The sequence below is a fragment of the Vespa crabro genome, chromosome 1 (genome assembly GCF_910589235.1).
Source record: "Vespa crabro chromosome 1, iyVesCrab1.2, whole genome shotgun sequence".
In the NCBI taxonomy this organism is placed as follows: domain Eukaryota; kingdom Metazoa; phylum Arthropoda; class Insecta; order Hymenoptera; family Vespidae; genus Vespa; species Vespa crabro.
The window spans coordinates 17,821,868-17,848,978 of NC_060955.1; the positions used below are offsets into that span (position 1 = coordinate 17,821,868).

The 27,111-nt window shown below is 31.9% G+C and overlaps 1 protein-coding gene across 14 annotated transcripts in view; it reads left to right on the forward strand.

The window, feature by feature from the left end:
• The window catches only part of LOC124427343, a 240,929-nt gene that overhangs the window by 65,258 nt on the left and 148,560 nt on the right, over positions 1-27,111 (forward strand). For all 14 annotated transcript variants that reach the window (XM_046970197.1, XM_046970226.1, XM_046970284.1 and 11 more), the window contains one exon: positions 1,075-1,163. The gene's annotated coding sequence lies outside the window, so the exon portion shown is untranslated. The remainder of the gene's footprint in view (positions 1-1,074; positions 1,164-27,111) is intronic.

Genomic DNA, 27,111 nt, shown 5'->3' on the forward strand with positions numbered 1-27,111 from the left:
CCATTAGTACATATATATTCAATATATTTTAATATAATTATATTAATGATTATAACTTCAATAATTATAATTGCTAAATATTTGAGATTCAATAATGTATATTATTCTATTCGATGAAGGTTGGAATATTTGATTAGTCTACTCATATAGTAATTCATTAATTACTATTACTTTCTTTTAAATTAATAAAAGATGAAGATATTTGAAAAAGTTTTTAATGAAATAATAATGAAATACTATTAACGAATACGGAAGAGTGATGAAATAACTAATGAATAGATTAGAATAGCATAATTTATGGACAATACTATTTTTCCATTCGTCAGTTTTAATCTGTTTTTCTTATGCAATCGATTTACTTAGATTTAGAGATCGGTCCGGATTTAAGAGATTTCTTTAGACGGGCAAAGGAATGAGAAAGAGAGAGAAAGGAATATATAAGTCGTTCTTTGTACAATCCGCCTTCTACTTTTCTCTTCTTATTCTTTTTACTTCTTCTACCTCGGCTAGTCCCATCGTTTTATCTCTTGAGGCTTTCTCAGCGATTAAACGTGGGCAAAAGAGATTGAACGTGGCAAAGAAAAAGTGGAGGAAAGAGAGAAGGAAGAGAAAAAAAAAGAAAGAAAGTAAGGCGTAACCGTAGTTTCGTAAGATTTTTTGTCTTCCTTCGACGTTCGTTTCATGTATCTTCAAAAATATATTCGTAACTATATAAGGATGCAAAAGCGTATCTATCAAAGTAATGTAAGGAATTCAGCAGAGAATTGGAAATAAAATAAGACGACCTGCCATTCAATTTCTTCTTCTTTCCTTTTTATTATTCATTCGACATAGAATTTTACAAATATAATATTTCTTTAATCGGCAGTTCTCTTTCTTTTTTTTTTTTTCTTTTCAAATATTTTCCAAAAGTTTTTACAATACATTAATTCTACATAAATCTACATGAAAAGCGGTCATTAATCGAATTGACCTGTTACGACATTCTTGCGTTCCGGATTCGTTAGATTAGAATTTTCTATATCGTGTCGAGAACGAATTTGGTATAACAAGTTTCTATCGTTTATTTTCCAGAACACGCGGCCTGAAACTGAAAGCGTGACTTATGAACGCCAACCGAGATAAAGGATCTTGATACGAATTTGTTGGAGCTTGGCTTTTACGTAAGTAGTTCAAGGATAATATAAAATTTACGCATATACTAAATATTCATATTCGTGATATTGATCCCAATTATACTAACTATAGCTATACTATATACCGAAAGATATAAAAAAGAAAAATCTTTTTCAAACGATTTCCTAAAGTTTTTATTAATTAATTTCATATACCTTTTAACTATGTAGGTCGGTTTAACGATATTAGGGAATTCATGCGTTTGATGATTACAAATATGTTTCTATGAATCGGATGCAATGAGAGCTGTTCTTCTTATCTTGAATTTTTTACCGAGAAATATTTGATCAACGTTTTCCCTGTCTCAGAACGTCAACGAAGAATTCGATAAGCGATAAGTCAAGTAGATAGGAAGAGGGTAGCGATATCGGTGAATTTATATATTTGATTTCACGCGCTTATCTTTATTTTATTACGGACTACTATCGGCTACAATAGTTCAATAGTAGATATTTTTATCGATTATGAGAGATCTTTATTTCTTTCGGATAAGCATACTCATATTCCATTATCGTATACTGACATGTTGTTTTTGAAGTAAAGTAACATAACAAAAATAGGTGGATGATTGTTTCAGTTTGAAAAATATTTTATCGACAGATCGACGATAGAGTTAATTAAAACTGTCAAATTGTATACACAGGTATTGAAAACGTTAACTTAATCAATATGAATTTCAAAGATAATCGGCTATCGATCGTATTTTATATTCAAATGTGAGGAACTAGAAAGCTTACACTTGCGAAACCATTAAAATTTTAGATCCAATCGATTGAAAAGATTTATTCCTTTTCAATTGTTTCCATCGAAAACCACCGTGCGCAGAAAAATATCGATATTAATGTTGAATGCTGGTGCTTTGGAAAAATAAAAAGAATGGTAGTATGGCGAGAGGAAAGGAGAGGAGTATAGAGAGAGAGAGAAAGAGAGAGAAAAAGAGAGAGAGAGGGAGAGAGAGGGGGAGAGAGAGAGAGAGAGAGAGAGAGTTTTCTCTAGTTCTCTCATCTCTTTCTGTCGTTTTACAAAATTCTTGATAGAATGCGAATTACGATTGTTACTCGGATTTTTCTCCTTCTCTCTCTCTCTCTCTCTCTCTCTCTCTCTCTCTCTCTCTTTCTTATAACGTTCATGTTACCAAACGAAACACAAAGCACACGCGGTGCACACGAAAAGGAGAATCGCGTTCCTTGTTGCATTTAAAGGAGGTCGATTGATTCCATATTCTTCGAAAAGCACGTCATCGCACATTTAAAATGGAAACTAAATTTTTAATTGGTTCTCTGTGGTATTTGTATTTGTATTTTTACGTATTTAGTTATACTTTTTTGCACGTTTAATTGATTATGTGTATAATAAATAAACTGACGTATTTCTGTAGCGAAATAAAACAATTTCTTCTCTCTTATTTGTATAGAAAATAATCAATAATTACGAATAGAATGAATATTCATATGCTATAGAATATATTTAGTGTTGCCAAGTAAATAACAAAAATAGCTGAGCCATGCTTAAAATCAACAAACGACTACAAAGCATAAAAATATATTGTTATATTTTCTTATTTGCGTCTGTGATCATTATGCAACGAGTAACCCGGTTCAACGTGCCCGCAACACATTTCAGAAAACAGATAGATGCAGAAGAACAAAGACCTTTCAGCTTCGTAATTGTCGATTCGAAATTATGAAATCATAATTAATGTCAAATGTCAAAATTATTGTTTTGTCGTAATAGCAGATGAACCAGATAATATAATTTACTTTTTTATGTCAATTTCATTATCTAATAATTTATGATAGATAATCGTGAAAGAGCGCTTTAAGTTTTTTCCATGGATAAATTCATGAGTTTTCTATAAAAATTAATGGATGAATATGGATGGAGTAAACAGAATGAATAATGGATTCATGATCAAAGCTCTAAAGTGCGAAAGAGTAATGCAATGCATCGAAATCATGTTAAAAAAAAAAAAGATCAAAAAGAAATTATCCAGAAGGAAATTAGCAGGTGCGAGGCGATAAATTTCTCAATTGTTCCGAATACAAACAATCCTTTGTTAACATCTTAATCCTTCGAAGTCGGGAAAGGAAGACGCTTAATTTCAACCTTGTTCGTACAAAGGTCTTGTGCCGATCAATAATATCTAAATAAGAGTTTGATAAATGATTTCTACGTCGATGTTATCGAATGCAGGAATTTATTCATTTTATTTGAAAATATTAAAAACCGACGAAAGAGTTTAACACAAAGATAAAAATAGATAATGATTATAAAATTGACGAATATTTCCCACGTTTGTAGCTTGTTTAGTATCACGGCAACATATCCTTATTAGGTGTAACGTAATGCACGAGGGACCCTTGATAACGGCTCGAAAATAGCAGTCCAAATTCGTCATGGCCAGTAATTTTGCTGTCTGAAAAGAGGGATAGAGAAAGAGAGTTAGAGTGAGAATGAAAAGAGGGAGTGTAGAGGGATAAGAGGTAGATGAGCTACGCGACGACTATGGCGGATACTGACATCTCTTCCCCCTTAACTCGACAGTGTTTTCGAGCGGGCCGACAATTTATTTTCATTTGCGTTGTACTTACATACTCGCGCGAGCGTATGCAACGAGTCAAACATCGTGTCAAGTAGGATGCTAATACTGGAAAAGCTCGTCTATTTGTATTACGCACCGTTGCCGCTCAAATCTCGCTTCCGCTTAGCGAGACGTTACCTGTGGTAGCTACTCTCGATGAAAGCTTAAGCTAATTTCTCCGGATGAGATGAATGGTACAATGTTCGTAACATGACTTCCTGCTATTACTGTCACTAACATTATTTCAGTTTCTCATGTGCGAGTTGTATAATTTAAATGTTCATTTCGTTCCAAATTCTTACTGTTTTATTGTTCTTTTTCAATGGAACATATCGGCTTTTCATTACCATTTTGATCATTCAACGATCATATCGCATCCGAGAACGTCATCTATTATCGTCGACCACATTAACCACCAGTACGTTCATCGATATCCGAACCGGGCATACTGTTCCATCCGTGAATTTTCAATCGATCGCTCCATTGCTGCTGTCGTATCAAATTGTCGATTGTGTCGTTTTGGACGATTCGTAAAATATTGAAGCATACGTAAGTTGAACTATATCATATCTATACTCAATTTGAAATCAAAGCGACAATACTCTTGTGTTTTCAAATAATTGGAAAGGATGGAAGGAAGGTAACGATCAAAGGAAAGGACACCGTAAGTTCTCTATAGTTTCGACAGTAGCACATTTCGAGCGAGATCTTCCTGTGGAATTTGATTAGCATATCAGCACACAGGTGCACGAAGGCTTCAGTCAGGAGGTTCCTAGAGCGCGTGGCACCCATTCTACGGGTTTGGACGAGCTAATTGGCAAGCCGAATTCGCACCTCGAAATACCTTCATGATGTAGTTGCTCTCTCTGTATGTTCTCTTTCTTTCTCTCTCTCTCTCTCTCTCTCTCTCTCTCTCTCTCTCTCTCTCGTTCTCCCCATCTCTCTTCATGTACCATGTAGGCTTCATGTTTCATGTAGGCTTTGCTGCGCTACTACACGCACCATTGCACGATCAGAATTCGACCATTTGGGCATTGATCTTCCACTTCTCTGTTTAACTGTTTCTCTTTCCTTCTCTTTCTCTCTCTCTCTCTCTCTCTCTCTCTAACTATTTATCTATCTATCTATCTACCTATCTATCTATCTATCTATCTATCTATCTATCTATCTATCTATCTATCTATCTATCCATCTCTTACTTCACTTCACAATTAACTCTATCATCGTATTAAATTCCTTCTATTACCATACGAACTAGACATGGCTAAGTCGCTTTAAAGAAAATACATTTCGAATAGCTGGAAGTACTTCACTGGTCATTGTTTATTTGCGTTCGAAACGACTCTGAAAGATCCACAGCCTGAATTCAGAGTAGCGAAAAGCGGGATAGTTCGTTTCGAAAGTCCATTTGGTAAAGCCAATGACTATCGAGCCGGCACGATTTTCAACAACGAGAGAATAGCGGATTCGCGTCAGCGAATCGAATTTATATCAAGAGGTATTATAGCACGATATATCTGTACTTTTGCGCCTTTTCACTTAAATTCGGCACATCCTGCTTTTCATTTGTAGGGAACAAAAATGCGAGAAGAACGGATACTTAGCGAGATAAAATATTCATATAATTAATTTTAAAGGAGAAGGAGAAAAATATTTTTTTTTAAGAGGTTTTTTTTAATATTTGAATAATAAAAAATTAAACAAGAACGAGAAATAAAAAACAGAGAGAGAGAGAGAGAGAGAAAGAGAGAGAGAGAGAGAGAGAGAGAGAGAGAGAAAGAGAGAGAGAGAGAGAGAGAGAGAGAGAGAGAGAGATTGAAACCTTATAAATTACTACGACTGTTTATCGTGAAGAGTTCTTTCTGATTGGCCGTTGAGTTATACAGGTACCATAGTTACACGTTTTAATAAGGCCAAAGTAAAAAAAAAAAAAGGAGAAAAGGAAAAAAAAGAGAAATAAAAGAAAGAAAAAAAAGAAAATTCTGCATCATCCACCAAGTTCTTTATGAAACTTTATGAGCCTCATAATGACGCACAGGCGCATCTAGATTTTTACGAACGCGCTGCATCATGAATACTCCGGACCGTGATTAATCAGGTTCAAAGTTTTGAAACGAACGCTTCTTGAATACGATAAAAAAGGAAATGAAGAAGTAGAAAAGATCGACCGTGAATAAGACGTTGCAAAATTTCTTACAAACTGTCTTCGTTAAGTATTCAATGCTTTCTTTTTTCCTCACAACGTCCCTTTCGTTCATTAAATTAAGAGGGAGGTATACAAGAAATTATTTTTCTCAGTTGCCGTTTCAGAAATTATTATGATGTATTTATTTACGTTACTTATTGTGACATTTTTTTACTATTTCTCGAATGTTCGCATCTCTTCTGTCATTCGTATATTCTCATAATTTGTGTAAGCGAGGATGCAACAAGCGAAGAATAGCTAATATTAAATTCATTTAACCGTGTCATGTGCGAATCAATGAACCGAGTAATGCGAAAACGGTCACCGTTAAATCTGATCGATATTATCGATATTATATGTGAAATAATGTTAAAATTGAAATCGTTTCATCCTTACATGTATATTCTTTGAAAGAAAAACACATTAAAATTGTTGTATGTTGTATTCTCATTTACAAAAATTTCAGTAACATTTCAATGATTTTAGTGATCATAGAACGTTCATGAAATATCATAGAATGGTGATCTTTCAAAGAAATCTTTTATCTCGTTCAATGTGCTACGATCTCAAAGCGTTTGCCGAACGTATCGATCTTTCAATCCCAAAAATCGATCGTGAAATACGCACGAGAATTAGCTTGGAGTTCTCTGCAAACTCGTTTTCCAACTGGGGTGAAACGAAACTGATACTCGACTTTTTCGTACGTAGCTATTACGCTTTTTCTCTCCTTTTATCTCTATTTCTCTCTCTCTCTGTTTTTTCTCGTATTATATATGCAGATATACATATAAGAAATATCTTCTAGAATTTATTTTCGAATTTGATGAGTAAATATTTATTAATGTTGGTGAGATTAAAAGAAGCCGAAGTCAAAAATCGAAGCAAAGTAAGAAGGATAAAGAAGAAGAGGATATCAGCAATCTGTAGAGAAAAAAGAAGAACGAGGAAAATATTTTAAACAAGAATTGGATGAATCCGAATTGAATGAAAGTTAAAGAACAATAATTCGATTATCGTCAAGATCGTAAAATAAAAAATCAGATATTTATAATGGCCAATCGAAAAATCGACGGTGAGTGCAACAAATTACTTAATCAACTAGACATATGACGAATCTAGAGAACAAAATTGGTTCCCGTCTGTGAGTAAATCTCGAATCAGACGAAAACTGGAAAGATTTGACTTGAGATCGATTTCCTTTCGTGGATTTATGTGACTATTTTTTATTTCGGATCTACCAAAGATAGATTCTATGACATAGAATTACGATCCCGTAGAAGGAAATCGTCTTTTATCCCTCTTCTTTCTTTTTTTCCTTTCCTCTTTTTCTTCTTCTTTCTGTCCTTTTCCTTTTTTATTTTTTATTATTTCTTTTTTATTTTCCTTTTTTTTTTATTCCAATCATGAAACTTTAAGGTTATTTTCTTTGAAAATTAACGAACCAGGAATTATTACTCTTTTAATACTTTTTTGCATATATTTTTTTAGACTATATTTGAATTTTTCTCTCCTTTTTTTTTTGTTTTCTGTTTCCCTTTTATTTGTTCTTCATTCTTATAAGTACATGTGTACGTCAATAGTTAAGCTTTTGTTAGACGAGCAAACGTATAAATAATAATCATAGTCGTCGTCGATGGTTTTTGAAAGGTCGTCAAAGTTTCATAGTTTTGTCTGATTGTTCAAAGTTCTGAATCTTGAAAATCGGAAAGTTTTGTCAATTTCAACAATTTTCATAGTTTCCGTGGATAGTTGTGCTCATATAATCAGTATAATCGAGCATTCATTAAAACACTTTACGATAGAATCTCGTTGTGTCTTTAATGAAAAAATTAAAATCATTTATAACGATGCATAAAAGATTTTTAATTAAAACAACGGCATGGATGCGCCTTAATTAAGAATACGTGATTATAATAGAAGGATAGAATCGAGAGATTTCTCAATAATTTCAGAATATCGCTTAAAATTTTCCTCTTATCATTCTCGAGATATAAATGTAAATTGTAAATGAGTCATTTACAAACGTAATACTACAAATTAAAATTACGTATCGATGAGCGAAGTAAGCGTTAAATAAACTAACTATGAGTAATTTAAAAGAGAGGTCACTTTCATTAAATGTTTTCTTTCGATATCTAGTTCGATCGCTAGTTCAATTTTATTTTTTTTTTCTCTTTGAATTCGCGAAACATCGACTTTATAAGTTTCCATTTCTTTTGAAATTTATGTAAATACGAATGTACGTATGTAACATAGAATGAAATAGTACACATATAAGAAAATGTCTGTTTTATTTGAAGATTTTATGATTTGGCACAGTATTTCTTTTATGATTAATACGAATAACAATTCGACCGTGTTTCTCTACTTCTTTTTTTTATTTTCCTATTTTATCTTTCTTTTTCCGTATACTTAGCAAAGATTTCGTCTCTTACGGATCATACAAGAAATTGAGCAACATTTACCAGCTACTTTTTCCTTCTTCATTCTCTTCCTCTTCCTCTCATCACGAAAAGACAGTTGTGAAACATTTTTATTTTTTTGCGAAAGGATAAGGAGTTTCGTGAAAAGTACCGAAGCATCTTGACCGTAAAAGAATGCCACTCGCCGACCATTTCTACTACTTTTATTCATATGTTCGTACTTACTTTCTTTCTACACACAACACGTGTGTGTGCTTGTATGTGTGTGTATGAAACTATATATATATATATAGTTTCCTATATCTATTCCTTCTCAACTTCTTCTCAACGAAAGGAACATTTAAATTTTACAATGAAGATAATATCGAAATATTCTGCCCTTCTTCAGCGTTACAGTTTCATTTAATTGCCTCTCCGATATAGTAGTTCGCAAAGAGAGGAAAAAATGAATCTCGGTAAGTGTATGCGAGAAAGAGAAATAGAAAGAGAGATATACAGAGAGAAAGCTGTATGGAATCGTGAGAACTAAAAGCGTTCGACAGAATCGGTCAAGGAACAATAGAAAACTTTTTGGAACGTTACCATTTCGTTTTACTGCATCCATTTCGTTTAACGCTCGATGCCGACCAGTCGGTTATTTTCTACGAATTCGAATCGGAATATGTCTCCTGTTTTGTTCATAAGTCTCCAGAGTCATCGTCCTCGTCGCTTCATGATGCATGCCTGACGTCATGCACTTTTATTCCTCGTAACTTTATAAATTCTCCGTGCTCGCGACCAAGTCTTTTTAATTGAGGAATTTCTGCTTTGAATGAAAATAATATCATATTCAGACATTTTAGCGTTTATAAAATTTAACATTTATATATACGTGCACATTATTTATTTAAATAATCTCTCTCTCTCTCTCTCTCTCTCTCTCTCTCTCTCTCTCTCTCTCTTTCAAATAATCGAGAAAAAAGTTGAAACGATTGAAAGCATTAAAAAAAATGAATTTTCTCTCGTATACCCAATCGTATCCGTGCGTTTTCGTTCATTTGATTTTATTCCCTTCTGAGAAAAGATTCGTTTATCATTCTGTACGATTGTGATAGAGATTTCACTATATTGCAATTGTAATTATACGATAACATACAATACGATATTTTCCTACGTAATTCGAGATTGTTGAAAATGCTTGAAACGTATTGTGCAATAAAGAGAATACCGTGAACGCGTCGCGCCTCTGGAATTTCGGGACAAAAGACAAGTGGTTTGCGTATATTCGCATTGGGGTCGTTTGCGATTTCAACGGGTCAAGGAACTTATTTGTCTCTGTAGGAATAATATTCATCGTTGACAACTGATTATACATACTACGTACTACGCGTACGTATTGTATATATTCATTCGTTTAACGATATGTTTTCTTTCCTTTTTTTTCTTTATTATTATTATTTTTTATTTATTTCTTTTTTTATTTTTTATTTTTTATTTTTTTTTACATTCGTCCTATTACTGAAATTCAATTTTACATTATTATTTCAATCGTAATTAAATATAGTTTCCTTTCACGTACGAATTCTCACTTATTTTTTTCCTATGGAAGCCAAAATACGAAAAGTGAAATGCAATTATTTTGTGCTTTTTTACCGAACAGTTTTATTAGATATGTTTACGTTCGTATTCGTATATTTCTACATATGCGGTATAAATCATGTCTATGTACAAAGGTAAATGTCCATGATTGTCCCTGTATCGATATCTCTGACTTTTCGATTAATATATTTTTACGAGAGTTTATTTTTGATTAAATAGTTGTTCGATACGGTATAGGATAATTTCTTAGTATTATCAATATTTCTATTACGTAGATATATATATATATATATATATATATATATATATATATGTAAAGTAATTTAATAAATTTGTAGAACGGTTATTTTTAGAGTAATAACGATAGGTTTCTATATTTCAAAATAAATTAATTAAAACTATTATAAATATTGAATATATCTAATTGTTAATGCCTTTCTTCTTACATTAAAGACAAATGCATTTTTTCCATTACAACTAGATATCTATAGATACTTCTCGATTAACGTGAAAGTAAGATTTTCTTTTGGTGAGCAATAATGACGTTCCGGAAAAGGAACGAGAGCAGTTCTTAGCCTTTGTCCCATCGGGAAATCCATCTTGGTGTGTGTTGGTGCAAATTGGTTTTCGAGGAAGAAGTAATCTCGTGCTCGAAAGAGTCCGATGTCCCCGTGGAAAAGTACTTAATGAAGTGTACCCGTCGAGGCAAGAGAAAGAAGAAGAAGAATAAGAAGTCATGATAAGAGAAGAGAAAAAGAAGAGTGAAAGAATCGAAATCGTGAAGAGGACAAATAATGAGCCATATATTGAAAGTCTCTTGCGTAAAAATATTTGTGGCAAAAACTTTACATTCTCTTTGATTTTGATTTGATGTATGTACGTATATATATATATATATATATATATATATATATATATATATATATTGACTTGTCTTTCTTTTCCTTCTTTTCTCTTTGAGAAAATACGATATATCTAATTTCTTAATTCAATTATACAATTTGGATATAGTACGTTTTATAAAATGAAAATATCACTGTATTGTTTGTTTTCGAGGTTAGTCAATATTATCAACTAATATTTATTGGATATCGTATAAAAAAAAATGTTGCCGTGTACATTTTTTGAAATACTCAACATTGTCAGCAAAAACATTTTGAAAACATCTGAAGTTTTCCAAACGTAACGCTCTTCAACTAGGAATACAAGTGTAAGTGCTTTTCATCTACACTACCTTTTGCTTGTGTTTTCTTCTATGTCACTTTTCTTTCGACGAAAACCAAGTCCCGTACCGTAATTCACTATGGGAATTCTTTCGTGTAAAATAGATTGTCTCTTTTGTTCGATATGAAAACGTGATTTTACGGAGGCAATGATTTTAACGTGTGTATACTGTCCTAAGAAAATTTGTATTTTTGGTTTTAATAAAATTAATAAAATTTAACAATTGGAGCTCGCATTTATCGTTTATTCTGAAGCAGTAAAACTATTCTGATATTATTATTTGTCTTTAGATTAGATAAATATTGAAAAGAATTTATCTTCTACATTTTTATCTCTATAGTTTTTATTTAGAAAACATTTTTTCATTTTTCTTGTTCTTCTTTCTTTTTTTTTTCTTCCTCAATGATATTACTAATTCGACTGTTTTTTCTCGAATAAGCCATATCTAAGAACACACGTGCAAGATATTATCGTAAAAGAGAAGTTTTAAAACCGGCGACCTCCATAGAGTGAAATATCTTATTATTTCGTAAGAGCAAAGTCACTTAACGGTACCATCGCGTCTTTCTCATTTCTAGAGGAGTTTTCTCCCGGTGCATTACGTAGAGATCCGTTGTCGGAAAAAGCGAGGAAAGGCCGAAGAAAAATGTCCTGAACGGTAACGCTCTGAGGTCAAGTGATTCTTTCCTCGTTTTCGCCTTTATCGAGTGGCAATCATCGAGACTAGTTCAAATTTCGCGGCCAATCGGTCGCACAAAAGGAGAAGATATTCTTCGTTTCACGGTTTACGCGTTTTGCTTTGGATAAAAATTTCTTTTCTATCGGAAAAATAAATAAGTACTTATAATGTGGACATTCAGTATATTACATATTACATATTCTACATACGTAGAAGAGAACATTTTTAATATTGAATATTTATCGTAGTACATCGAAATTGGCAATTTTAAATTAAAAAAAAAAGAAAAAGAATATTAAAAAATCACCGAAGATAGGAGAAATGATTCGCTTAAGGTATTGAAAATCCTATGACAAACATTTTATTTTATGGATTAAAGCGATGCTCGTTTTGGTTCTCTCTGTTCGTGCTCGGTCAATGCTTCGAGGTCTTATTAACTACAACGACGATCGTTTAGTAGTTTCTGTAGTGAGGGTGAATACCATAAGACTGAAAGTTCATAACTTTCCGAGTTAGGATGTGGGTGGAAGAGAATAAGAGAAGAGGTGGAATAAGAGAGAGAGAGAGGGAGAGGGCGGGGAGAGGGTGGGCAGGTGGATGCGACCCATAGCTAAGGTGGTGACTTTAGATGATGTTAGTAAGCTAGTGTGAAGTACTATGAAGTAGAGCGTTTCGAAGCTTCGGTGCGGTTCGACGACAAACGAGCCATCGATCATCAAGTCTTTCGCGCTTGGCGCTCCCAAAGGCTTGTCTCCATTGACGTTAACGATCGTGCGCGTGCCACGGTTGTAGTAGCACTGACTGCCTATAAACTTTCGCTTGGAACGACGATTAATTTCGATAAGAAACTTTAGCCGGTCATTTTTCTTCCGTTTACAAGCTTTTTCTTTTGACAATGTTCGTTCGGAAGCTCAAAGATCAAAATCTTTACTCAAGAATCATATATCGAGGCTTGAATTTTCAAAATTGATTCAATGATGTATAAATATTTTCAAAAGTATATCATTATAATTTTAGATTATACTTTTCTGATTAAAAGTTAAATCGTTGTATCGTGTTCACCAATGACACATTCTATAATGCGTCTATTAAATGACGTCAAAAGATATCGATCATTTTATACGCATACTGATAAGAGCTTTTATAAATTCCTTGGAGATTTTCTCCGAAGTCAGGGGCTTTGTAATATCAGTCATATTGTTCGTTGTTACATATTCTCCGGAGCACAGCCCAATGAAAAAGTTAATTACCCTTATATCCTCTCTTATGATCACATTTCTGAAAGCATTATCACTAAAAAATTGTGTTGCGTTAAACCGAGAACTTTTGTTGGTTAATTCTCACTTTCTCTCTCTCTCTCTCTCTCTCTCTCTCTCTCTCTCTCTCTCTCTCTCTCTCTCCCTTTCTTCTTCTCATTTCCCTTTTTGTGGCCTACTTTTGAGAGCGAGCATGCAACATCCAACCTGGAAAAATCGACGGAGTTATACACAATAAGGATAAAAAGATGTGCTAGAGCTTTTTCAAGCTCTCAAACGTTCGTAAAAGTTCGAAAAAGATAATCTACAGAAGAAGAAAAATAAAAGAAAAAATGGGCAAAAAATGTGATGCACGTATGAAAATGGAAAAGAAAAATAATATGGACTGATTGCTTTAGTATCGTGGGTTTTCAAAGAGAAAACGAAAGGCGAGCCTGGCTGTCGCGAACTCGGTGATAAACGCGCCATTTCTGAATTGGATGATTGTCCCTTATTACGCGCGGGTTCGCCATAATTGTCTTTGCACACGCTATACCGACGTACGCGTTCTCCCCCTTAACTTAACTTAACTCGTCGCAAAGCGTTGACCAAACGAATGAAAGGAATATGTCGTATACATACACTTAAGCTAGCTAAAGTAGAATGAAAAAAGACCAAGAGGAAGGAAAGAAAGACAGGAAGAAAAACGTTTCAATGCCACGAAAGGAGAGCTTTTTAGCATGGCATTTTGCTTGAGAAATTCAAGGAGGTCTTTCGAAGCGAATCGATTTCTTGGAACTAGTCGAATTTCTAAAACTACATCTTGTACTACCTATGGAAGAACTTCTTTTCCTTGCCGCGGGCTTTCGGAGTTGCATTTTCGAGAGAAAGCTGAACGAACATCGTGAACTTCAATTTGGTTTTATCACCGCTAGCTTTGCCCTGGATAAACGTTCTCTTTCTTTCTCTTTTTTTTCTTTTTCTTTTTCTTTTTTTTTACCCTCTTTTCTTTTTTACTTTCTCGCCTTTTTTCTTTCCTTTCGTTACGGCTTCGTCCAGATGTAACGGCGAGTAAACGCTAATTGCTCGTTGCGGCCAAGGCGGGGAGGAGGCAACGATAATTGTTTCCTGGCAACGCGTGCGGTTCCACCCTATTATCGTTTGTGTTGAACGCTATTAGATACGTATATATGTACGCGCTACGTTGCTTTTGCCTACATCCCACATTGATCCTTTGATCTGCTTTTTGAGAAATTCACTACGAGTTCACTTGATTGTGAAAAGAGTTAAATTTTCAAGTTCCGTTGAAAAAGTAACTGAGAAAAAATAAGATGAAATAAAATAAAATAAAATAAAAAAAAAAATAAATCATTTTAATAGTTGTTCAACTTTTAAAGCTCAGTTTTAATAAAATTGATTTTATATTTGAATACAATTTTACATAATATTAAATTAACCCGACAAAAATATTATTAAATGTTTATTTAATTCGTCTGTTATAAAAAAAATATATACATTTTTATTCTTATAATTCAACTTTGGCGAACGTAGAAAATACGCCGATCCTCATTTTTTATTTATTGTTTGAATTTATTCATTTTCATCTTCAATTGTGGTTATGAAAATTAAAAGAAAAAATATCACTTTAAATGCGATTATTTTCTTGCGCATATCTTCGTATAAAATTATTATCCTACTTAAGCAACTTTCATTTTATTTGTTCTTTCTTTAGACCACACATTTTTAAAGCGTACGAGAAAAATCCGACACTTAAACGGTAGATTCTGGTAGTACCGGAAGGACTTCTACGACGGTTCTTCCTTTCTTTCTCTTCTCTTTTCTCTCTCTCTCTCTCTCTCTCTCTCTCTTTCTCTTTTTCGTTCTCGTTCTCTTACTTCCCGATAAAGTAAGGCACACGGACGTTCGTGAATTATGTAACGAGCGGTAATCGACTCGCTTTACGATGCAAATTACCATGAGCGCGTTAAAACATAAAATTTCTTCTGATTCCTTCGCGAAGGTTCTTCGCACGTTCTCCACTTTTACTGTTCGTGCGTTACGAGTGTTTCTCGGAAAAAGACGAAGAGAAAAAAAGAATATAAAAATAGAAAATAAAAAAAGATAAAAAAGAATGTATTTTAACATTTATATTAGATTGTTTTTTAAGATACTTTTTTATATTTCCTTTTATTTTTTAGAAAAGCAATCATAATCTCTTTTAGTAAAATAAACTAGCGGTTTAAAACTGCATGTGCATTAATATCTGCCGATAAAATAATTTAACAAACGATGAAGCGATATTATCGTGGACTTACGTCGCGCTTGTAATTGATCACGTAAACTCACTTATCCAACAACTGGTTGGTTCGTTTCCCAACAAAGACTTGTAGATTTAATAGTAATATGAAATGCATTCGTTGCAGAGCTTGCACGCGATAAAAATTAATGGCTATCATGTATAGATATCGTTCTAGAACGGAGAAAAAAATTAAGGATATAATTAAATAGGTAAGTAACGTTATCGTTGTTACCTTCGTTAAGGTATTGTAAATAGAACAGTTTTTAGCCATTTAGTTTACCACCGTTATATCTTTCCTCTTGCTATAAATGTTATTAATAGTAGTATTATCTCTATTATTATATATCGTCTAATGTCTAAGGTTGTTGGCTGCTGTCATGTTTACCAAGTGCTTCTTCGAAAAGAGAAAGAGAACGAAAAAGAGAGATGAAGGAAAAATGAAAGAAAGAGAAAGATCACGCACGAATTCTTCATCAAAAATGGTACTCGAAACTCGTCGATCAAAGTGCGATAAATTTTCTCTATCGTCCTGGAACGGGGAGTCACGAGTTGCTTTTAATTCGGTCGAATTTATCGAATTGCCCTTTTCCTCGCGAAAATACCCTTAACTCGCTCTGTTTCGTTGTGCGAGGTCTTGGATTTTACGTTAGCTTCCAGCGAACGTGTATCTCCTATTCTTTTTTTTCTTTTTTCCCATTCTTCCTGTTCTTCCTTTTTTCCATTTCTTTTTCTTGCGCACGTGACTCACCTAGAAATGAACTTTACCCCATTCACGATGGGAAAATATCCTTTGCACTCTCGCTACTTACAATTAGACAGCTCTTAGCGTTTATCTTGTCCTTCTTTCTCCCCTCTATTTTTATCTTTCTTTCTCTGTCTTTATATTTTTTTCCTCTTCCTTTTTTGTACTTTTAAGTCGAGTTAATTAAAGAACTCAGCACCGTCTATATTATCGAATTAGCACGAAGGATCTCTCTCTTTCTCTCTCTTTCTCTCTCTCTCTCTCTCTCTCTCTCTCTCTCTCTCTCTATCACTATCTCTCTTTCTCATGTTTAATATCCTTTCGAGTTAATCCTAAATGTATGCACTTCACGATTGGTTTTCATTTATAAAACTTTTTAATACTTCACCTGTAAAATATTTACATCGAATTATGGCAAATATTTGGATATTAAATAAAGATATTTTAGCAATGATGAAAATAAAAGAAAAGAAATGAAAAAATAATTTTTCGTTCGGCAAATTTTCGTAAAATCATGTTGAGTTTCCACTTTGGATAACGAATGTAATCTCTCGAACGAGGTCACCGTGGCTTCATAATTTCCGCGTAGGTTGATCATCCTCGTAGTAGGTACCTGGTATATTTACTTCGACGGTACAACAGCAACGACTCGCTTTCTACCCTTCCCCTTCTTCTATCTTACTCTCTCACACTATCTTTCTCTTCTCTATCTACTAGTTACAGAAAGCTCTGCAGCATTTGTACATCCTTGATTATTCGCAACTACTCCACTCGTAGTTCAGCTGTCAGAAAGATAGGTGCGCTTCCACTTGGGCATTGCATCTTCACTGGCAGGTATTGCATTCTACCACGGGATAAGCCCGTGTAATAATTGATACAAGCTCCGCCAGGAAATCATACTCGTGAAACAGATGCGATCTCATTTCGTCTGTCTCTCAATTTTCTTTATATGTTTATATATGAATATATATATGTGTGTGTGTGTGTGAGTGAGTGAGTGAGTGAGTGTATGTGTGTGTGTATGTATGTATGTATGTATATGTGTATATATATATATATATATATATATATATATATATATGTATATATATATATATATATATGTATTCCTTTACCGAACTCTCTAAATCATACTTTCTAATTCGTGATGAGATTCCGTTCATTTCCGTCTAAGAAATTATAGAATGACTGTAAAATTCTCGAGAGAAGATTTCACTTTCCATGAGACTTATATACCATCGATATGTTATACTATTGACAGACTAGTTCTACTCAAAAAAAAGAAATTTTTAAATTAATGGTAATTTAGAAAAAAATTCTATGCATATAATGTAGGTGCTGAATGTTTTAGAAATTATTGATAGCCTTTAGGAATTCAATTATTTTCCATTAAGCGCCATAAACCATTCATTAAAGTCTACTGAAATATATAGAAGACACATATGTGTGTCATAGCCAGAAATAATCTCTCATTTTTTATTAATGCGACCGAAGCGACGTCGGCCGTTAATTTGAAAAAAGGAAAGGAAAAGAAAAAAGTAGAAATATCTCGTTGACTCAAGAATTCTCATCGTCTAATAAAAAAAAAAAGATAGATAGAGAGAGAGAGAGAGAGAGAGAGAGAGAGAGAGAGAGAAAGGAAAGGAAAGGAAAAAGAAAATAGAAAAAAGAAGGAAGAAACGTGGTGACCACATGTTTCGGGTCTTTTTCCTTAAAAAAAAAAAAAAAAGAAAAAGGATGAAAAATATGAAAGTCAAGACGTCGGAATTAGAACCATTTATCGGTTATCCGTATCTGTCACTTTAATTTTATAGACCGGAGTATTCTATATCTTCATGAAATATCAACCAATATATGATACTCCGTAAAGCAAGATGAGAAAAGAATTACAGTGGTACACTTTTCTTCTTCTGTTTATCACAGTAGACTGGCTTGGGAAAGAGAAAAGATATTCTATTGTAGCATGGGCTTGGCTTAATGCACAATAATTCATTACCGTAGCTGCCTTGGCTTCACCTGTAACTTTCAGCACGAAAAAAAGGGGAACGAACAGAAGGCTTGGCCATAACTTTATTCGCCGGAAACTCTCGCGTACACGTAGAAGAATGATACAGAGAGAAAGAGAAAGGGAGAGAGAGAGAGAGAGAGAGAGAGAGAGAGAGAGAGAGAGAGAAATAGAAATATTCCCTTTTTACACAATAGAAGAAAACTTTTTCGTTTCCTTTCGTTATTCTTTTCGAAAAAGTGATATCTTTTGTCACGCGGTTAAAGTTTCCTACATTATAAGATTCTTTCTTCCGATCAATAAAATAATTGATTAAATATCTTATTGACACATTAATTATTGTCCCTTACCTTCGAGAAAAATAAAAGTAAACGATTGTTAATTTAATTAAACGTTTAATTGCTTGTGCGACGGAAACTTTTTGCGAACTCGATCAAAAGACAGTTCAATCAACGTTAGAAGAAAAAATCGATACCTATAAATGATTTTGTTGAAAATTAATTAAAACACGTTGTTCGCTATTATACGTATTCGTTCGCTCGACATAATTTTAGATGAATTTATTTTTTGCAATTATCATAGAATTAAATGTCGAAAATTGCACCGCCGCTTTTGTAGAGGAAAGAAATGAGAGAGAGAGAGAGAGAGAGAGAGAGAGAGAGAGAGAGAGAAATACACGAACCTAATGCCTGGGACTCGCATAATGGGTAGAATTTATCTTTCAGTTTTAATTAGTTGGCGAAAACGAATATATGGCAAAATTGAAAGGTACTTAGAGTTGATGCAAAATCTTTTTTTTTTCTATTTCATTTTTTTTTTTGGTTTTATACGAAATCCTAGTAGGAGTGTCATATCCGTGAATTATATTTATATGTTTTATATATGTTTTCTATGACGTTAGAGAATTTGAGGGAAGTACATCTTTTCTTTTTTTTTTTTTTTCGATGTAAAATCCCTCTTTATCCTTCTATTTCCCTTTTTACGTTTTCATATCATACTAATTACGTTCTTTTATAATTCAAAAGTGTATAGCAACATTTAAAAAATGAAACATAAACGAAGAATAAAAGGGAAGTAAAAAATAGGAAAGATGTCCGCGGATGTGTCATAAAGTTAACATAAAAATAAAGAAAGAGAATCGAGATTTTTATTTAATGACTGTCGGATTCACGGATTTAAGGTATTTCATCGCATTTCGTATGAAGCATGTGACTTCAGTGACAGGTATGGACAAAATATGAACTGTGAATACAAGCAGGGAACGTTGTCCTCACCATGTGTCTATCGTATCGGTCTATAAGCTTGTTTGGTTATTTTCCTCTCACGCATACATAATAATTGATTTCGTGTGAGTTAGAATACATATTTTAATAGACTGTAAACTAACACTTTTCAGTCTATCATTTTTATATATATTTTTCTTTGATGGTAACGTGCGTCTCGTAGTAATCCGTTCTAGATATGACATTGATACGTATTTGTTTTAAAATAAAGACATAAAAAATAATAAATATAATTACGGCTGTTTACCAATTCTGGTTTTTTAATGGTTTACACCATTAATGAGAACAGGCGTAATTTTTGACTGCTTTTAATGAACCATATCTCATTTTAAAGACGAAGCTTTAATCTATGGCGTTGTTCCAGCGAAGTTTTGAAAAAGCTTTATTTGCATTGAAAAAAAATCGTGTTGAAAATGATATTTTTTATAGAATAGTTTATATATAAATAAGAAGTTTTTTCAAAACTCTGCTGGAACATCGCCGTAGATTAAACCTTCATCTTTAAAATGAGACCTTATTCATCACAATTTCTCGAGAATTAGTTTTGTTCTCATTAACGGCGTAAATTCTGTTTTCTACACTTTTCTCGAAGAAAAAGTGGCGTTCCTTAAAATTTGTTGCAAAAGAGATGAAACTCGTACCTCCATTACTGATTTCCATATACACGATTGAATGGTATATGTTCATGTCTGTTTGTTTGGTTTTTTATGTACGTAAATAACTCTTGCTCAGATTTTCTGAACATGTCCAAACGCAAAGTTTCGCGATGCTCGCACAGAAAAGCTACGGTAACTCATTATATCTTTTTCATGAGATTTAGCCAAATGTTTCTATAACAAAAATAAAGAAATACGTGCCCAATCGTTTATGTCAAGAGATCTGAGTTTCTAAAATATTATTAAATTTTGGAAAAATTTGTAGATTCCTTTTAGATTTTATATACTGAAAAGACGAATGTTCTACAAACAATGTTTAACATCAAGATTCGTAATAAAGAAATCGTTGGTACTCGAGGGTAAATAAATTCAGATGTTTTTTTTTTTTATTGTATCGATATAAATGAAAATAATTAATTTATTTTTTTTCCTTTATTTGATAATTTAGTAAAATGTATTATCCAATTTATTATATTTATCTCCTCCACTGATGGCTGATGTGAATTTTGCGGTGATCTGTGCTAGATAGGACATAGCAGCAGTATAATTTTGTTCGATGTCAAATGCATGTAGAATATATACATTTGTCGATTATTTTCTCAAAATTAATAATTAGTGAACATATATATTATATATTATTTTTAATAAAGATTAAAACACGAGTTCGTTATCACATTATCTACGACATTTTTCTTCCAGCGCTATTTTGTTATGATTTCCTTTATAGGAGTTCACTTCATATTATTATTATTACTAATACTGTTATTATAATAATAATATGTAATATAGGAATAACCAAACAAGCTTATAGACCAATACGATAGATGCATGGTGGAGGACAGCGTTCCTCGCTTGTATTCATAGTGTATTTTGTCCATACTTGTCGCTGAAGTTACACACGTATGAACAAAAGGTAGTGAACAATTTTAACACATATGATAATTAGTATATGAATTTGTGAATTTAAAGAAATTATCTTTAAATTTAACTATATCTTGTCTGTTTGCCTGTAACAGTATTATTGACAATGTAAAGTGTTAGTACTTTAGTGTTTAATCAGAATTAAATTGAAGGAATTTTTAAAATATATTGAAATATGTCGCTCCGGTAACCATTCGCTCGGTAATATTTGCGTTGCGTAATTTACAATTAAATTTCAATATATCGCAAATACTACCGTGTCAGGTTTCACTACATGGAAGTTGCTGCATGTGGAGACCCACGGGCTAACGGTGATTCTACTCTAAAAATCCGTGTTCGTGAGATAATCTAACCGAATTTTCGTGCAAATAAAATGAAGTTCCCAGTAGGATTTTTAATCGCGCCCACGAACATCCACGCTTGTGTTCACCGACACGAGTGCAAGTGTTCTTCCTATCCTTCCCGTATTCTCATATAAAAATCGATAATGAACCGAGCCATTCGATGATACTTCGAAGTCATTCGATCGTAGATGAATTTATCACTTGATAATCCGTCAATGATTCCTGGAGAAGAAGAGAAGGTGAAGAAGAGAAAGAGAAGAAATATGAGACAGAAAGAAGAGTTGGAGAAAGAAAAGAAAAAAGAGCCGAAAAAAAAAATAAAAAAGTCAGAGAAAGAAAAGAAAAGAAAAGAAAAAAAAGAAAAGAAAGCTGGAACGTTCACGCACGTGACAACGACGAAACTCAGTATGAAAGATGGACATATTGAATATCGCTCTACCCAAACAAAACCTAGTACCAAAATTAAACTCGATTTTTGCGTACTAAAAGAAGGAGTTCCACCCAGGAGACCAAACCAAAGGAACCTTGTCAAGGATTCCATCTGAGAACTTTACGTGATCCTGAGACAGCAGCACGCACAAAGGCTCACATCCATAGACCTAATCCATGGGGATCACACATATGGACTTATAAATGATAATTAATAAGTGTAGATAAAAATAAATAGGAAAAATGGTGAGAATAAGTGAGATAGAAAAATTTGTTGTGCGTTTCTTCAAGAAATAATCTTAAAATTCTAGCATATCCAATCCATTTATTTATTCAAATATGATTAGGAATGTAAAATGTAAGTACTTTAATGTTGAAATTAAATTGAAAAGTGATTCTTGAAATATGCAACAATTCGCTCAGTAGTACTTATATACCATAAAATATTGATATATTGCAAGTACTATCGACCCAGGTCTCACCACGTGGAGATTACTGCATCTGGATACCCACAGGCAGACGAGAACTCTATAATTCATATTCACATGATGACATGAATTTAGTAAGAATTCAAATCCCAATTAAATATTAGTGAAATAATCCTATTTATTAATTATTCCCTTCCGAGTTCATGATTTATGTTTGTCATATTAAATTGAATTTATTTTATATTGATCGTATTTTATGATATTTGTAATATTGTTAAGAATGTTCTAGTGTTTAAATGTTAGTAAAATAATTTTATTTCTTAATTATTTTCTTTCAAATTCGCGATTTATATTTCTCGAACGATAAAATTGAATTTATTTTATATTGGTCACACCATAATTGGTGTCACGTCATCTTTGCAATGTTGCTAAGAATGTACGATTGTTTAAATGTTAATAAAATAATTTTATTTATTAATTATTTCTTTTCGAATTTAAATCTGTGTCTATTTCGGACGATTGATTTTATTTCGACAGTATTGCAAGATCTACTTGTATTTATAAATTTTTAAATCATCGTTTCGTTAATTTGCATTTATCACATATAAATCTATATTTCCGTAAATTTAATTTCATAATTTCTGTAAATTATATTGAATTAATTATATCGAATACAAAATATTCTTAATCTTTAATCTTCCTATAATGCGGTACAAACGAAGAACAAAGTACGTATTTAAATGTGCAAATTCAATGTTTTATGCAATTGCCATTTCTTATTCGTTTCGTGATTTTAGAAACTCTTAATCTAATGACTCTAATATAACTTGATTTTATAGAAAAGAAATAAAAAAGAAGATGTGTATATATATATATATATATATATATATATATATATATATATATGTATAATATATAATTATATATGTATAATGTATAATGTATAATGTATAATGTATAATGTATAATGTATAATGTATATATGTATAATATATAATGTATATATATATATATATATATATATATATATATATATACTCTATATATATATATAGATTACTTATAAAAAATAAAATTTTGGATTTAATTTAATTTAAATTTAAAAGAGAAAAAGAAAGTGAGTAATTCTCGATCCTAATTTAAACAAATATTCTTTTCCCGTGATGCGTGACAAAGGGAGAACTTGGCACTCGTTCTTGGTGTGCTCGTTTTAGCTCCATGTGCATCTTTATTTAGTGCAGTTTCAGTGGTTCCCGCAATTGTCATATCATACGTTTCGTTACTATGATTTTATTATAATTTAATTTTATTGAAATAATAAATATAATAGTTATGAAGGATAAAATTATGAATTTAATTTAATTTAATCTTAAAGAGAAGATAAAAATGAAAAATTTATGATTTGATTTTAACGTAAAACTTGATTTTATTAAAATAAAATTATAATTTTAATTGTATATTAAATCAATCATAGAGAGAGAGAGAAAAAAAAATTAATATATTAATCGCTGAAAATCCTGTGCTTAAAATTGATTAATATATTCTATAGCCTACGAACTGTGATTCTTAAAGTCTCTTTGTCTTTTATCAATGACTATACTTGACTTTCTTCTTTTAAAACCGATGATTCTATTTGACATTCTTCATTCCAAAGCAATGACTCTGTCGTGATTTTTCGTTTACCAACAAAATTGATTAAATATTTGATTAATTGTTATTTAATATAATAAAAAATTCTTGGAAGCTCCTTCTTACAAGCGATTACTTTAATTATTAAAAAACAAATCATACAATTTCGCTTGTAATTCAGAGACTATCCGTCGCGAATATTTTTCTACTCATTCATTTGTTAGAATTCATAAATATTTGTTTCTTATTATTTCCGTGCGAGAAAAATATTTCAAAATGCATTAAAATATATTCAAAATTTGAAATAATTATAAACGCGTTTAAACAAAAAGAATCTATTCTGATCTAATAAATAAATCAACAAATAAAAAACCATTCACGAATAAATCTCCTAATAAATTTACTCGTGGCCATTTAATTAATTATAACCAATTATTCGTGCTGATTCGGACCTTTCTTCCTCGACATGATTGGGTAATCGGAGGAATTTAAAAATTTCACTTATTATTTAAGAAGTTTTACGATTCGTTCGCAATTTAGGCCGAAATTGAAAGTGGATGATTCATAGATGGTTGAACATGAGGTAGGTCAACATCAAAGTTGATCGAAATCCTCTTTAATGATGCACTGTATCTATTACGCGATAGTTATTTTTTAACGAACGGTAAATAAAGTTAATTCGCTAAACTCTATTATCTTTTATAAAGACAGTGTATGCGATTGTTAAAAAATCAAAAAGCTTTGCGAACAAATACTGACTCTGACGACTGTATTGCACATAGTCAATGCAAAAATATTTATAGTTTAAATCGCGAAATGTAAACGAACAAATTTCTACTTGGCAATATTTTAAATTTAATGATACAAACACTCAATTACATCATTGCTTCGCCCGCAATTGCAATGATGTTCTGAAAGAAAAAAATAAAAACAAAATTATTAGTATCACTGTTATAATAAGAAACTGTATAAATTATTGAAGCAAATTGTGATATAAAAATACATTTAACTTTAAATATTCATTGATGTTTGTAGCAAAGATATTTTGAGAGATTTTCGATGTTTACTCGTCGGAGGACAAAGGAGAATTGATCCGTTGATCATTAAGTTAATAAAAAGACAGTATATGTTTATATTACACAAGGCCAACTATGCCGGGATAAAAATTGTTAAGTATTGAAATTTTTAATTAAAATTATTTTAAGTTTTTCGCGCGTTACGATCTTGGTGATATTTAAACAAATGTACTATTGTTTAACAATTAGTTTATTCTACACCGTGTACTTTAAAGACTATTTAAATAATTAAAAAATTATCGAAAATATTGATTTATATGTTTTCATGTTTCGAAAGAGAGAGTCTCGAAGTACACTCGCCAGAGTATAAAAGAAAACTAATTCGGTAATCGTCAAAGTTAATAATCTATTTTACACAAAGCCAATAACCCTGAGATAAAAATTTGTAGTTTAAAAAATTTTTAATTTGTAGATTTTTAAAAAGAAAATCTAACCATTAGTTATTTACGCACACTAACAAGCATGCAATCGCTATTTATACCGGCATAAAACATACATCATTCAAGCATGTATATAACATTCAGTAGTAGGAGTTCGAGCTTATTATTTTTTATCACTCGAGGAGCGTCACAAGAGTAATTCTTGAGCCATTTTAATGAACTATTTTCGAAAAATACCAGTTTTTAACACGATTTTTTTTTTTTTTTTAAGAAAATGAAGCTTTTTCAAAAATTCCTGGAAGATATGGTTTAGATTAAATCTTCGTCTTCAAAATGAGACCTTGTACATCTAAATTTACTAAGAATTATGCCTATTCTTATTGCTGGGGTAGCGATATAACCAGGGGTAGTGAATAGTCTTAATCTTAAGAACGAAGCTATTGAGAAACTATAATCGAGGGAAATAAAACTTTATCAGTTCTTTAAGATTATATTCGAGTAAGATATTCGAAAACTAAAAATAAAAATAAAAAAAGAAAAGCTTGTCCTGGTTTTATTGTTCAACTTTGTTTCGATAGTAATGCAAACACGAAATTGTGTGAAATTAGTACTGGTTCGACAGTAACTAGCTGTAAGTGCAAACAGACCCGGACGATTTATTTAATTAGAAAACACGTTAAAAGCATCGCCCTATTGTACTCGTTCAGTTATACGCATTACCCTATAATTGATCGAGCTTGCGTGAATTGGACCTTTTCGGTGTTTATGGATTTCGAACGTTGCTGAATTTGTAACTCGATTTAATTAAAAAAAAAAGAAAGAAAAGAAAAAAAAGAAAAAAAAGAAAAAAAATAAAAAAAAAATAAAAGAATGATGCTTGCGAAAGTTCTTTCTCAGAAGGTTATCAAGCTTCATTTAAAGTAATTTATGAAATAACTTTGTGCAGCGATTTATGATTAAGGTCAACTAAAGAGATACATTAAGATACGATAAAGCGCATAAATCAAGACTATTGCATATTCGTTATCAGCATGTGTTCGTTTGAGAATTTCCAGAAATCGATTAATCAATTATTGCCGTACATATAATCGTTAAACTATTTACATGAGCTTTCTATCTTAACGAAAAAGAAAGATATTTTACTATTGATGGATATTTTAAAAGAGAGTGCTTATTAAGACATTAATTTTTAGTAATTTTTAATTTTTAGAAATGATATTGCAATATCAAATATATATATATATATATATATATATATATATATATATATATCTGTTATTATCTATAATAGATAAGAGAAAAATAGACATTTTTGGTAAAACTTTTGATACAGATAAATGAAAGTTCTGAAATATATCACTATTCTATTGGATCAGTCATTGTAAAAATCGAATGCGAGTATATTTCGTATTGTTAATCAGTTCTCTTTTGAAACAATTTCCGTGCTTACGTAAACGATTCATTTTGCGGACGTTACATAAAACTCCAGGCTCGTTTAGTTCAATCATAGTCGGAAAAACGGTTGGAAATGTTTTCCCATTTGAAGACAAGTTGTTGCTTTTTAATAGAAAAGAAAAAAATCTCTTTCGTTGTAGAATGGGTGAATGGGTTTCCTAATTAGCGTTAATATTTGTTTTCTTTTACTATTCAAATAAATAATATTCATAAACCACTCTTTCTTTCTCTCTCTCTCTCTCTCTCTCTCTCTCTCTCTTTTCCTTTCTTTTGTATTATCAATGTGTTTTTCTTTTCCTCTTTCTCTTTTCATTGCTGATTATTTATTAAAAACAATTGACTCGTGAGCTACACGATTTGATGTTGCGAGTAATTAACCATAT